General features: G+C 32.6%; 1 long non-coding RNA gene across 1 annotated transcript; it reads left to right on the top strand.

The window, feature by feature from the left end:
• The first annotated feature begins 3,958 nt into the window (after positions 1 to 3,958).
• Positions 3,959 to 6,328, top strand: LOC145801777 (uncharacterized). Its single transcript, XR_014343432.1, has 3 exons — positions 3,959 to 5,453; positions 5,517 to 6,026; positions 6,138 to 6,328. It is a non-coding gene; the product is annotated as an uncharacterized LOC145801777 (long non-coding RNA).
• The last annotated feature ends 5,322 nt before the right edge of the window (positions 6,329 to 11,650 follow it).

Below are 11,650 nucleotides of genomic sequence, written 5' to 3'. Positions count from 1 at the left end.
TCTGAACTTTTTTCGGGACGACCGGGTGGTCGACCGGCCGGTTGACCGGTTAGGCAAATTTTATTTTTTTTTACGACTTGAACTTTTTTCCTGAACTGTTTGAATCTTTTACTGGTCGACCGGTTGGTCTCCCTCCAACGGTCACCAACAGTGTTTTGGTGAAATTAGTATTTCGTCGTCAGTTTGATAAATTTTTTGATGAAATCTTAATTTGATATTCATTTGGTGCAACCGTTGGAGCAGTGAACAGCAGCTTTTTCATCAAAATTTGAATTTGATATCAGTTTTGGTGAACCGTTGGAGATGGTCTTAGAGTATCTCCAACGGTGAATCAAAATTTTTATCAAATTTGAGTAAAAAAAAGTCAATTTTCTCAATCTGATACCATTTGCTCCAACCGTGCATCAAAAGAGAAGTAGTCGATCGGTTGGTCGACCGGCCAGTCGACCGGCAAGGCAATGTTTTTTTTTTACCTGTTTGAACTTTTTTTACCGGTTTGAACCTACCTATTTGAAAGGGAACCAATTGACCGGTTGGTCAACCGGCCGGACAACCGGTTCGTCAACCGGCGGTTGGTTGACCGGTTGGCCCACCTCAACGGTAACGCACAGTGAAATGGTGAAATCTGAAGCATGTTTTCACTTTAATGAATTTTTTGTTCCATTCTCATTTTGATACCAATTTGATGAACCCATTAGAGCTTCAAAAAGTTATTTTTTTACCAAATTTCAAATATGATGCAAAATTTAATTCACCGTTAAAGATGGTCTTATATATCTAATTTTGGTTTTTTATATTTTTTTTGACCAAAAATTTAAAACGAAACGAAGCTTAAAAAATTATGTCTAGTGTATGCTTATATTTTTCCTCTTCCATTCTAACTTTTCACATTTCATCCTTCACAGACATGCACAAGAGGTCAAGAAATAATTATTGGAAGCTGCTAGCATATGGTCATGTGGCAGTACAGAGTTAAATCTATAATTTTATATTAAGTGGTCGAGAAATATAATGAGACATAATATATGATGATTAATATTTTAAAAATATTAAATAATTTTTAAAAAAAAGGATAGGCAGACATTGGTCATATCACATACTTGTAATAATGAGTAATGTTATGTATATCAAAATTTTTACTAAATGTCTAACATGAGGTAGGTCACACATAAGTATAGGGTCCATATCTATGTAAGATACGTGATAAAATATCTTGTAAAAATTTTAGAGCCTCCAGCATTTTCTTTTAATAATAGGATAAGTTTTTCTTTAATTCACTTTATAGTTTGGTTGTTCCGACGTGTGAAATCTATTACGGATTTCATTGTAATGATTTAAATTATTTATTTTTTAGGTAATAGAATTTAAATCATTTATAAAAAAAAATTAAATTGATTTAATAACTGAACCGTGCTAATTTATAATATTTATTTGTAACAAAAATAATGATTAATATTATTTAAAAATTAAACTATTCAATTTTCAAGAGACAAATATGATAAATTAATATAATTATGATTCTTGATACGATTTAATTTTCATATGAATAATTTATATGTTATGATCAAAAAAATAAAGAAAAATGTTATATGTCCTAAATTTTCTACCAAATAAATGACTAAATGTCTCACATGGGTATGAACCTCACATTTTTGTGGATCTCATACCATGTGAGACATTTGGTCATTTATTTAAGGGAAAATTATTCTAAGGTTCCTCTCACATTTTTAGTAATGGAAGAGATCCACAATATTATTTTTTGATATCTAAGGTCCCTAAACTCACACCTATATATCATATCAGAGAAATTTGGCTCTCTCTCCTTCCGATGAAATTCTCACGCTTACACCAACTGTCTCATTTGTTTCGCTGCAAGTCAGACTCGAATCCCCCATTGTCTTCCCTTAATCTTACCTTGAATATACCTCAATGGCTGTTTTTTACGATATGAGAGCTTTGATTTCTTCAATCAAAGCGTCAATTCAACTCAAGACGCTATGAATTGTGCTATTACTGTTGTAAGGAAGTTGGGTTTTGAGAGTAGGGTTGGGGAGGTGATTAGTGATGTGATTCAAGAAGCAGTAGTGAACGGAGGGTTTGCGGCGTGAGAAGGAAAAGGGGTTTATGGATTGGCACAATGTTGGAGGAGTGTGAGTAGTGGTAGCTGTAGAGAGTGTTTGGAGAAGGCAACGTGTGAGGTGCGAAACTGTGTGACTTGCAAGGAAGGTAGAGGGTTGAATGATGGGTGTTATTTGAGGTATTCCAATACAAAGTTCTTCAATGGAGGTAAGAAATTGCAGAGAAGTTCTGGTTAGTCTCTCTCTGTCTCTCTTTTTTAAATTTGATCATATGAGAGTTTGTGAGTGAATGGAGTTTAATTTTAGTATTTTTATTGTTGAAATCTTGGGTTTAAGGTAAAACTGCTTTTGGAAATTTGAGAGAAATTCTTTCTAGAGAAATTTTAGATTTTCCAAAGAATTTCTCTAGGTTCAACCCAGAGAAAATTCAAATTTCTCTGGATTTATTTTAACTAATTTTCTCTGAATCGTAAAGACACATTATTTTATGAAATCCCGAGAAATTCCCTAATACATCTTCAAAAAACCAATCATTACATAAATTTATTCCAACAATTGTTCATAAGTTAAAACAAACCAAAAATCAAATCTGAACAAGACTGAAATTACCTACTACAATATTCACCATTGATCAAATGATCCACAAATTTATGAACTAAAAGTTCTACAAAAATCCAGAGGAATTTTCTCTGGGGTTTTTGTTAATTTCTCTGGGGTTGAAGTGGATTTCTCTAGACTGAGAGAATTTCTCTGAATTGAAGTGAGTCGAGAGAAATTCTGGTAAGATTTTCTCTATGAAGTTGAATTTTCTTTGGTGTGGATTGAATTTTTGATTAAAGTTCTCTGGTTTGGACCAGAGAAATTCTCTGGTTTGGAAATCTATAGTTTGTTTGTGTATATTTCTTGGTTTCAATTCTCACCAACTATGATGTGCAATGGTTTGATTTTGAGTAAATTTTAAGCTCATCATGAGACTACAGATGTTTGGAGTTTGAAGGGGTTTGAAGGATTCTGACTTGTTTGCAATATATGTTAAAAGAGTTTGAATCCAGCGAAATTTCAATTTTCTTTGCCTTGTTTGGAATTTTCTCTGTGATATGTCCAGAAAAATTCTTTGGATCGAATTTTCTCTTGATTAATGTTGAGGGATCTTAAATATTATAAAAATATTGAGTGTCCTTTATTTTATAAAATCTTAATACCAAGGACCTTAAAAAAAATCCCCTTTATTTCATAGAAAATTTATTATCTCCAAAATTACTCAAAAATAAATAATTCAATTAATCAATTTGAGACCCATAATTAACTTTACTGATCCAATCTAATTTACAAAACAAAAAATGATGGAGAATTTTAAATAATGAGCCCTAAAATCAATTTAGAGCTGGCAATGAAAAAAAGGAAAAAAAAATCAAATTATCACATCAATAAATGAGATCCAATAATTAAAGTTCTTTATATTATATTTGATTAGGAGATTTGAGGAGGAATTTAGAAAGAAAAATAAAAAATAATAAGTAAAATATAAATAACACATGTCTAAATTTCACTTAATTTTATATATCTATTACTCTTTTCTTTTTTTTTAAATTTCCCTCTAAATTTAGACTCTGAAATATTTTTCTTTACAAAATAGATTGGAGAGAGAAACTGGCCCATATAGCATTAACGACTAGAAGTCATGTCTACCATCTAACGCCTCCCTCCTCAAAGGAAAGTGGCCCATACAGCATTAAAGACAAGACTAAAAAGTTATGTCTATCATCAATGTATGCTCCTATATATATATATATATATATTTTTTTTTTAATCAAAAAAAATTTATTGATGATAATTATAAAAGGTTCAAGATACCTGCATCAATAAATGGAGGAGGAGTCTGCTCATATTTTTCTTTGAAAGTGGGAGCATCAGGAGTATTAATGGAAAATGAGTGGGAGTACTAATTAGTGCTATCACTAATGATGTGATAGTAGGTTTTACCATGAATGATTTGATGTTTTAGCTTTGGTGTTGTATTTTTTTTCTTTTTTTATTGAGTGTCATGTCATTATTGGTCTTTTTAGAGCTCCAAAATTAATGGTCTCTATCATTGTTGGAGTATTAATAATGGGAAAAATTGGTCTAGGGTCCCTCTCCCACTTTTCGTAAGGGAAGAGATCCACAAAATTATTTTTTGATGTCTAAGGTCCTCCCATCTATCACAGAGAAATTCAGCCCTCTTCCTTTTGTCTACTCTCACTCGTCACCACGATCAAACACGCACAGAGAGAGAGAGAGCCATGTCGCCGGAAGATGTGTCGGTGGAGAGGTTTAGGGAGGTTCTCGCGGAGCTTGATCGACGGAGAGAAGCTCCACGGCACAATCACAGTCTCCGACGGACAAAGTTCTCAATCCATCTACAACCGAGATTGGGAAAATTTGCAAGGAATTGAATATTTAGCTACACACAGATGCTACGCAGGCTTTGGGGAAGATTGCAATTTCTCTCTCTCTCTTTCTATATATATATATATATATCTTCATCCTCAATCTCCATCTTCCTCTATTAACTGGTTCATTCCATATCTTGTATAGTTCTTCATCAAGCTCAATTACTATATTTCCCATTTTGAAGAACTTTACCAGCAAATGCTTGCAAAGGCTTTATATTCATGATGTTTATCTGAAATATATATTCATGAATTAAAAAGGTTGACTGAAATATATATTCATGATTAGGAAATTTCAGATAAAAAGCAACGAAAATGATTTTGACAAAATCTAAGACTATTTTAAATCCAGACAGAAATTAATAATAAGAGTTTTAACTTATATACGAGTAATTAATATGCCACTACCTTATTGTGTATAAAAGTGCAGTGTATTGAATCAACTCCTACATCTACTCAATCTATTACATAGAACTTGGCCTGAACAATCTCTCATTAAATCATGAGAGAAAGACAGAGAGAGAGAGAGAGCCAACCCATTTTCTTTGTAGAGAATTTTTGTCCAGAGAAATTCTCTGAGATTTTGGCTACTGTGTAAATTTTCTCTGGGAAATTCTCTGGGAGGTTCTAGAGAAATTTTTAAACAAAATTTCTCTGGACAGAAAATTCTCCGGTCATATTTGCCACTTACCAAAGTGCTCTGGTGGTATGAAGCTTTTAAAAAATTACATAATTTAAAACACTTTTTGTCTATTGAATTTGGTGGCTTGCTGTTGTTTTTTCTGGTTTTCTATGTACTAATGTCATGTATATTTGCTATAGGCAAGGGTGAGTCCTAGTGTTGTGGTCTATGCTCAACTTTCAAAGCTTGATGGGGTTCTGGGAAGGTTCCATGCCTTACACTGCTTGGAAATGTTAGGGTGGCAAAATGGTTTTTCCACTGGTATGTATTAATGTGTTTCATGAAATTTCATATTGAATGTTCTGAGCTATGATATTGTTGCAGGAAATGTGTCGATGGAAGCATATGGAAGGGAGAGAAATTTGAAATTTCTCTGGAGAGTCCATGAAAGGCCAAGGAGGCCAGAGAAATTTTAAATTTCTCTAGAAAGGTAATTTTGTGAGAAGGCCAGTGAAGTCAGAGAAATTTTCAAATTTCTCTGGAGTATTGAGTCCAGGAGGGCAGAGAAATTTACAGTGGGAGGTTTAGGGAAGGTCAGCTAAGGCTTGAAAACGTTTCTGGAAAGTACTTGGCAGATTGCAACGAAGCTTCAACATCCAAATTGGGATCCAACTGTACCGAAGCTGCAAGGTTGTGGTCTGTCTTGGAGCTCATGCCCCAAGAATTTCTCAAATTTCTCTGGATTCAACCCAGAGAAATTTGAATTTTCTTTGGATTCAACCCAGAGAAAATTCAAATTTCTCTAGGTTCATTTTGACCGGTTTCTTTCGAGGCGAGCAAGGGGGTCCAACTCTAAATTGCCTCTTGTTGATCCAACTCTACCGAAGCTGCAAGGTTGTTGTCTATTATACATATAAAAATTAGGCTAGAGTGGCAATTTTTCTGATTACTCTCTCTCTCATGCTGTTGCTTGGTATATCTAACATGAAATTTTTGGTTTTTCAGGTGATGCTGAAGCTTCTTTGAGTTGGTGTCCCAATGTTTTTTGAATTCATTGATCTTCTTTTCAATTGTTTGGGCTTGATTTTCTTGGCTGGTTTTGTTTTTTAATTTATTCTTCATTCATCCGTGAATTAATAGTTGTAAATGCTGCCAACACCGCCAATCTATAAATATAACTATCTTTTCTTGTTGCAGTACACAAAACATAAAGGTCAGAATGTTGAGTTCACAAGTTTTATTGAGTTTTCACAGGTTTGATCGTGTCTAAGATGAAAATATTGCACTGAAGAGAGGAAGAGAATTTCTCTGGATTAAATTTTCTCTGGTTGAATTTTCTTTGGTTGAATTTTCTCTGAATTGAATTTTCTCTGGACTGAAATTTCTCTGGATTGATGTTGAGAGACCTTAGACATCATGAAAATAGTTGATGTCCTTTATACTATAAAATCATAATATCAAGGACCTTAAAAAAAAGGGGTATTTTTTTTAAGGTCCCTGATATTATGATTTTATAGTATAAAGGACATCAAATATTTTCATGATGTCTAAGGTCCCTCAACATCAATCCAGAGAAAATTGGTCCACAGAAAATTCAAGTCAGAGAAAATTGGTCCAGAGAAATTTTGAATTTCTCTGGCCTCCTTAGCCTTTCATGGACACTGCCAGAGAAATTTCCTTAGCCTTTCATGGACTCCAGAGAAATTTCAAATTTCTCTGCCGTGGATTTGATCCTCCACCAAATGTTGTTGAAAGCTTTCACTGTGTCACAGATAGAAGGTTCTAAAAACGCTCCCAAAGAAAATTACTTCTAATCCAGAGAAATTATGAACTTCCCAAAGAATTTCTCTGGGTTCAACCCAGAGAAAATTGAAATTTCTCTGCAGAGAAAATTGAAATTTCAGCTCAGCAATTAATTCAGTTAACATTAGTCACTCTTACAGTGACACGCCACATTTCATAGCATTCTAATCAAGGGTTACTAAATGGGTTATTTCTTGGTTTTTATGCAAGAAAAAAATAATGATCGTAGTCCCTGGGGAAACACACTAACCTGTGGCTGTCTCTAGAGTTGTAAACGAAAAGTGTGGCAATGAATATGCCATATCACAATACAAATCTGAAGATAATAGTATTTTCTCTTTTTCAGCCAAACCCACCTGTTGCATAAGAAACTTAGAATGGAAAGCAATAAATTGGAAGAGAGTTAAAAACCACATGCAAACAAGGACAAAATATATATATATATAACGTTTGCCAAAAGTACATGATGCTCATACTTCTGCTGCAAGTCGAACAATTTTTACTTTTGAAGACGCTGGTGTGGCTGACTAATTATAATAATTTTCCCTAAAATTATTATAATTGAGAGAGAGTAGAGTACTTTCTAATTTTCCCTAATTTTCCCTAAAGTGAGAGAGGGACCCTTACTAATTAAACAAATTTCTCTGAGTTTATTTTTTTGAAATTTCACTACTGAACATAACATTTAGCAATAATAATAGTAAAAAGCTTGGGGGAAAGCTAAACAAAAGAAAGAAAACTTAGCTCTCTCTACATTCCTAACCCAACATTAAAGCAACGAATAATATCTTCTCAAAACACAATTATAGAAAGTACATACGTACTATGGGTGTCTGTGTTTTTCTAAACAGAATCCAAATCTAAATCCAAACCCAAATCCTTCGGCTTTTGGTTTTGTTTTTTCAGCCCCGTTGCCACTTCGCGGAATAGTTGCAGTAGACATAGGCTAAGCTAAGACCTCCCTTGGAAGATTGTAAGTTTGATGAGACCATGGATGGTAATAGTGAGCATGGGAGGTGTTCTCTCAATAGTATAAAAGAAGTAGAATAGCAGTGGTAGTGACTTTCCACCAATTGAGGCTTGGTTTTTTATACTTCAACATTGAAGGTGCCGACGATCCAACAGACCTGTTGCAAGATACTACATACATAAATACTACCATTGAATTGATTAAGAAAAGCGAAACAGTAAAAGAAAATTTAAAAACTTGGTTAGTTTAACAATGTCAACACCATTCACTTACTCTGATGAGGCATAAACACACTTCCCATAACCTGTAATCCGACAGTAAGGATCAATTAGAATTAATAGTGACTTTTGTATAAACAGCTACCTCCACCCCACACAAAGACACGAAGTGAATGGCCCAACAGAGCTATACCCAGGCCCCTTGTGGCGGTGAGCGACGGCGATGGAGTGGAGATTCCAAGAGGAACGAGCTGATGAACAGATGGATTTGGTGCAGCGAATCGCCATTGGCAAGTAAGCTTCGTATCTGAGCTCTAAGACTTGGTTGCCATCGAAGGTGTCACGGGTGAACTCTGTGTTCAGCTCTTCAATCAGAAATTTACAGAGAGGCAGGCCGGGTCGCGGATCCGGGCGGCACAGAGGGAGGAGTCGGAGGAGAAGGTGTTGAGGAAGAGGTCGTAGAGGAGAGTGGAGGAGCAGAGAAGAGAGAGAGAGAGGAGAGACAAAGTCAAATTTGTCTGATATATGTTTAGGGACCTTAGACATCAAAAAATAATTTTATGGATCTCTTCCATTACAGAAAGTGGGAGAGGGACCTTAGACTAATTTTTCCTAAAAAAAATACCCCTGAATAATGTGCCAGTGAGCTCCCGTCTACCACCTATGTTTTTTTTTTTTTTTTTTAATGTATTAATATTATTAGTGATATTTTTTTTAATGATATAAATCATTGTTATTTTTCTTCTTCCATTACAACTGTTCACATTAAGTCTTCAAAGACTTGCACAAGAGGTCAAGGAGTGATTATTGGGCTTCTCGAATACATTTATGTGGCCTTATGAAGGGCGTGTTTGACAAGAAAGTTTTTAATTTTTTTAGGTTAAAATTTACAAAATGATAAAATAAGTTAAAATAATTAAAAAAATAAAATTTTATATTAAATATATAATTATTTTATTTTTTTTCTTACAAATATCACATCCAATTATAAAAAAATCTAATTATCGTTTCAAATATAAAAATTTTAATAATAGGACAAGTTTATGTTCAATTCACTTTATACAGTCTAGATTGTATTATTCGAACATGTGAAATTTATTACGATTTTTATTTTAATAATTTTAATTTTTTATTTTTTAAGTAATAAAATTTAGATCATTCATAAAAAATGTTAAATTGATTCAATAATCGAGCCGTGTTAGATTATAACATTTATTTGTAACAAAAATAACGATTAATATTATTTAAAAACTAAATCATTCAATTTTTGAAAGATAAATGTAATAAATTAATATAGTTATAATTATAAAAGCGATTTAATTTTTATATGAATAATCTACCCGTTATAACCTAAAAACTGAATGATTCAATCAATCCATTTGACACCCATGGTTAATAACTCTACTGATCCAAGCAACACCATCTAATTTAACGTAGACTAAAGGGAGACACTGCTCCACAATATACTAGTTTTCAGGACTCGCACAGGAGGTCAAGAAGAAGATGGACACTACAATAAAGATGCTATAAAAATTCTTCCAAAAAAAAAAAATTTTTTGTTTGGTGAGTTTTTTTTATGTTGTGTTTAGTTAGGAGATTTGTAAGGAAATTTAAAAAGAAAAAAGATAAAAGTGGATAAAATATAAATATATTTATATTTTACCTAATTTTACATATTTTTTTCTTTTCTTTTTAAATCTCTTTTATCTCCATGCAACCCTCCCAACCAAACACACAATTTCTAACAAAATGCATCCGTTGAAAGCTGATTTAATTGAAACTGCTCAGTCAAGCTTCTAAAATGACATCACCAGAAGTTATTGGCCTTGTATGGTAAAGTTTTTTTTTTTTTTTTTTTTTTTTTTTTTTTTTTTTTTTTTAAATTTGTTGGGTTAAAATTAAAAAAATAAATAAAATAGGTTAAAATAGTTAATAAGACAAAATGTCACATTAAATTCATAATTGTTTCACTTTTTTTCTCTCACAAACATTACATCTAACTACGAAAAAATTCAACCATCTTTTCAAATACAAATACTTTAACCTACTAAAATAGTTAAAAAGTAAAATAATCTACTAAAATAACTAACTTTCCAAACGAGACCAATGAATCACATAAATGATAAGTACTAAAATCACGATTTTGCACGCAAATTTTATTACACTAGGGCATTATTGATCAAAGTGTTTCTTTCGGCCACTAAATTCGGCAACTCATCAATTATATTTCTCAATTTTTCTTTTTATTTGTTTCAAAATATTTTTATACATCAAACAAGTTTTCTATTTTTTTGTAAATTGAAAATTGAAAGTTAAAAATGTTAACAAACGAGACCTTAGAAATATTGGTTTTTTTTTTAATCAAGTTTTTTAGTTGAGTTTTCATAACTTATTTTTAAATTATTTTTTGAAAAATTAAAAATTAATTTGACAACAATAAATAACAAAAAATATATTTTGAAAATTTTAAAATTATTTATTCTCCAAAAGTGAAAATCAAATGAAAATAATGTATTTTTTATTCCTTTCGCCAAATTAGTTTTTAAGAATTTTAAGAAAACATATTCTTAAAAATTCAACCAACATATTTGTATTTAAATTGGACTTTTTAAAAAACATCTAAAAACCCAAAAAACAAAAAATGTTCATTAAGTGCTTTTACAATATACATTGCCAAACACAATTCTATTTAAGAAAGACTTTTTGTGAAGGACTTTGGTTAAAGTTCTTTTTTTAATTTTAATGTTTTCAATTTATCCAAATTTATATAAGAAGAGACTTTAACCAATGGACTTTAAAGTCCAATTCTATTATCCAAAATTTTTGACATGGACATGGGAGGGAGTCATCTATATATAGAAATATATGAGATTATCTTAGAAATATCGATACAGACACAACTGATGCAGTGCATGCATCTGTAGAGACAACTGGCACAGCTGGCAAAAAGAACTGAACTTTTACACAAGTGGCCAGCAGGCCACTAATAGTGAGCGGCATGCCACTAGTGTGTCTGCAGGTCCTTAGTGTTTAGGCTTGAAAAACTACTATTTTGGTCCAAAAACAAGGCACAAGGTTTGTAGGTTCAAAACTGAGGTTCCTTGTTGAGGAAATCGAGTATTTGGATAAGCGTATAAATTTATCATTGGGTGATCCATCTGTGGCCCCCAAGTCTTAAGGGCCGTAAAAAATGGGGTGTCTATAGTCTCTTTGACAGAGCTCGAAATTATGAAATGACGTGAGTGAATGTCAAAGTCCAAAAACGACCCATTTTGACAAAGCCGTAAGACTTGGGGCAAGCAATCAAGACATAAATTAAATTGGTAGAGCTCGAAAGCTACCTACGTATCCCTTTGCAAGGAATCAAACCAGCGTAGTTTAGGGGCATAATGCAAATGACATGCACAAAGAATATATTTTGAAAGCTGGACTTACATGCTTTGTTAAGCCAGTTATTTTTAAAATCCATGCTCATGCAAGATGATGCAATAAGCAATAACAAGAGAAGTCCAACAACATTTCACACG

The sequence above is a fragment of the Camellia sinensis genome, chromosome 10 (assembly GCF_055761805.1).
Source record: "Camellia sinensis isolate YWXY chromosome 10, ASM5576180v1, whole genome shotgun sequence".
Taxonomy (NCBI): Eukaryota; Viridiplantae; Streptophyta; class Magnoliopsida; order Ericales; family Theaceae; genus Camellia; species Camellia sinensis.
Note: the sequence above shows the minus strand (reverse complement) of the source record. Positions and strands in the feature narration are given on the sequence as shown.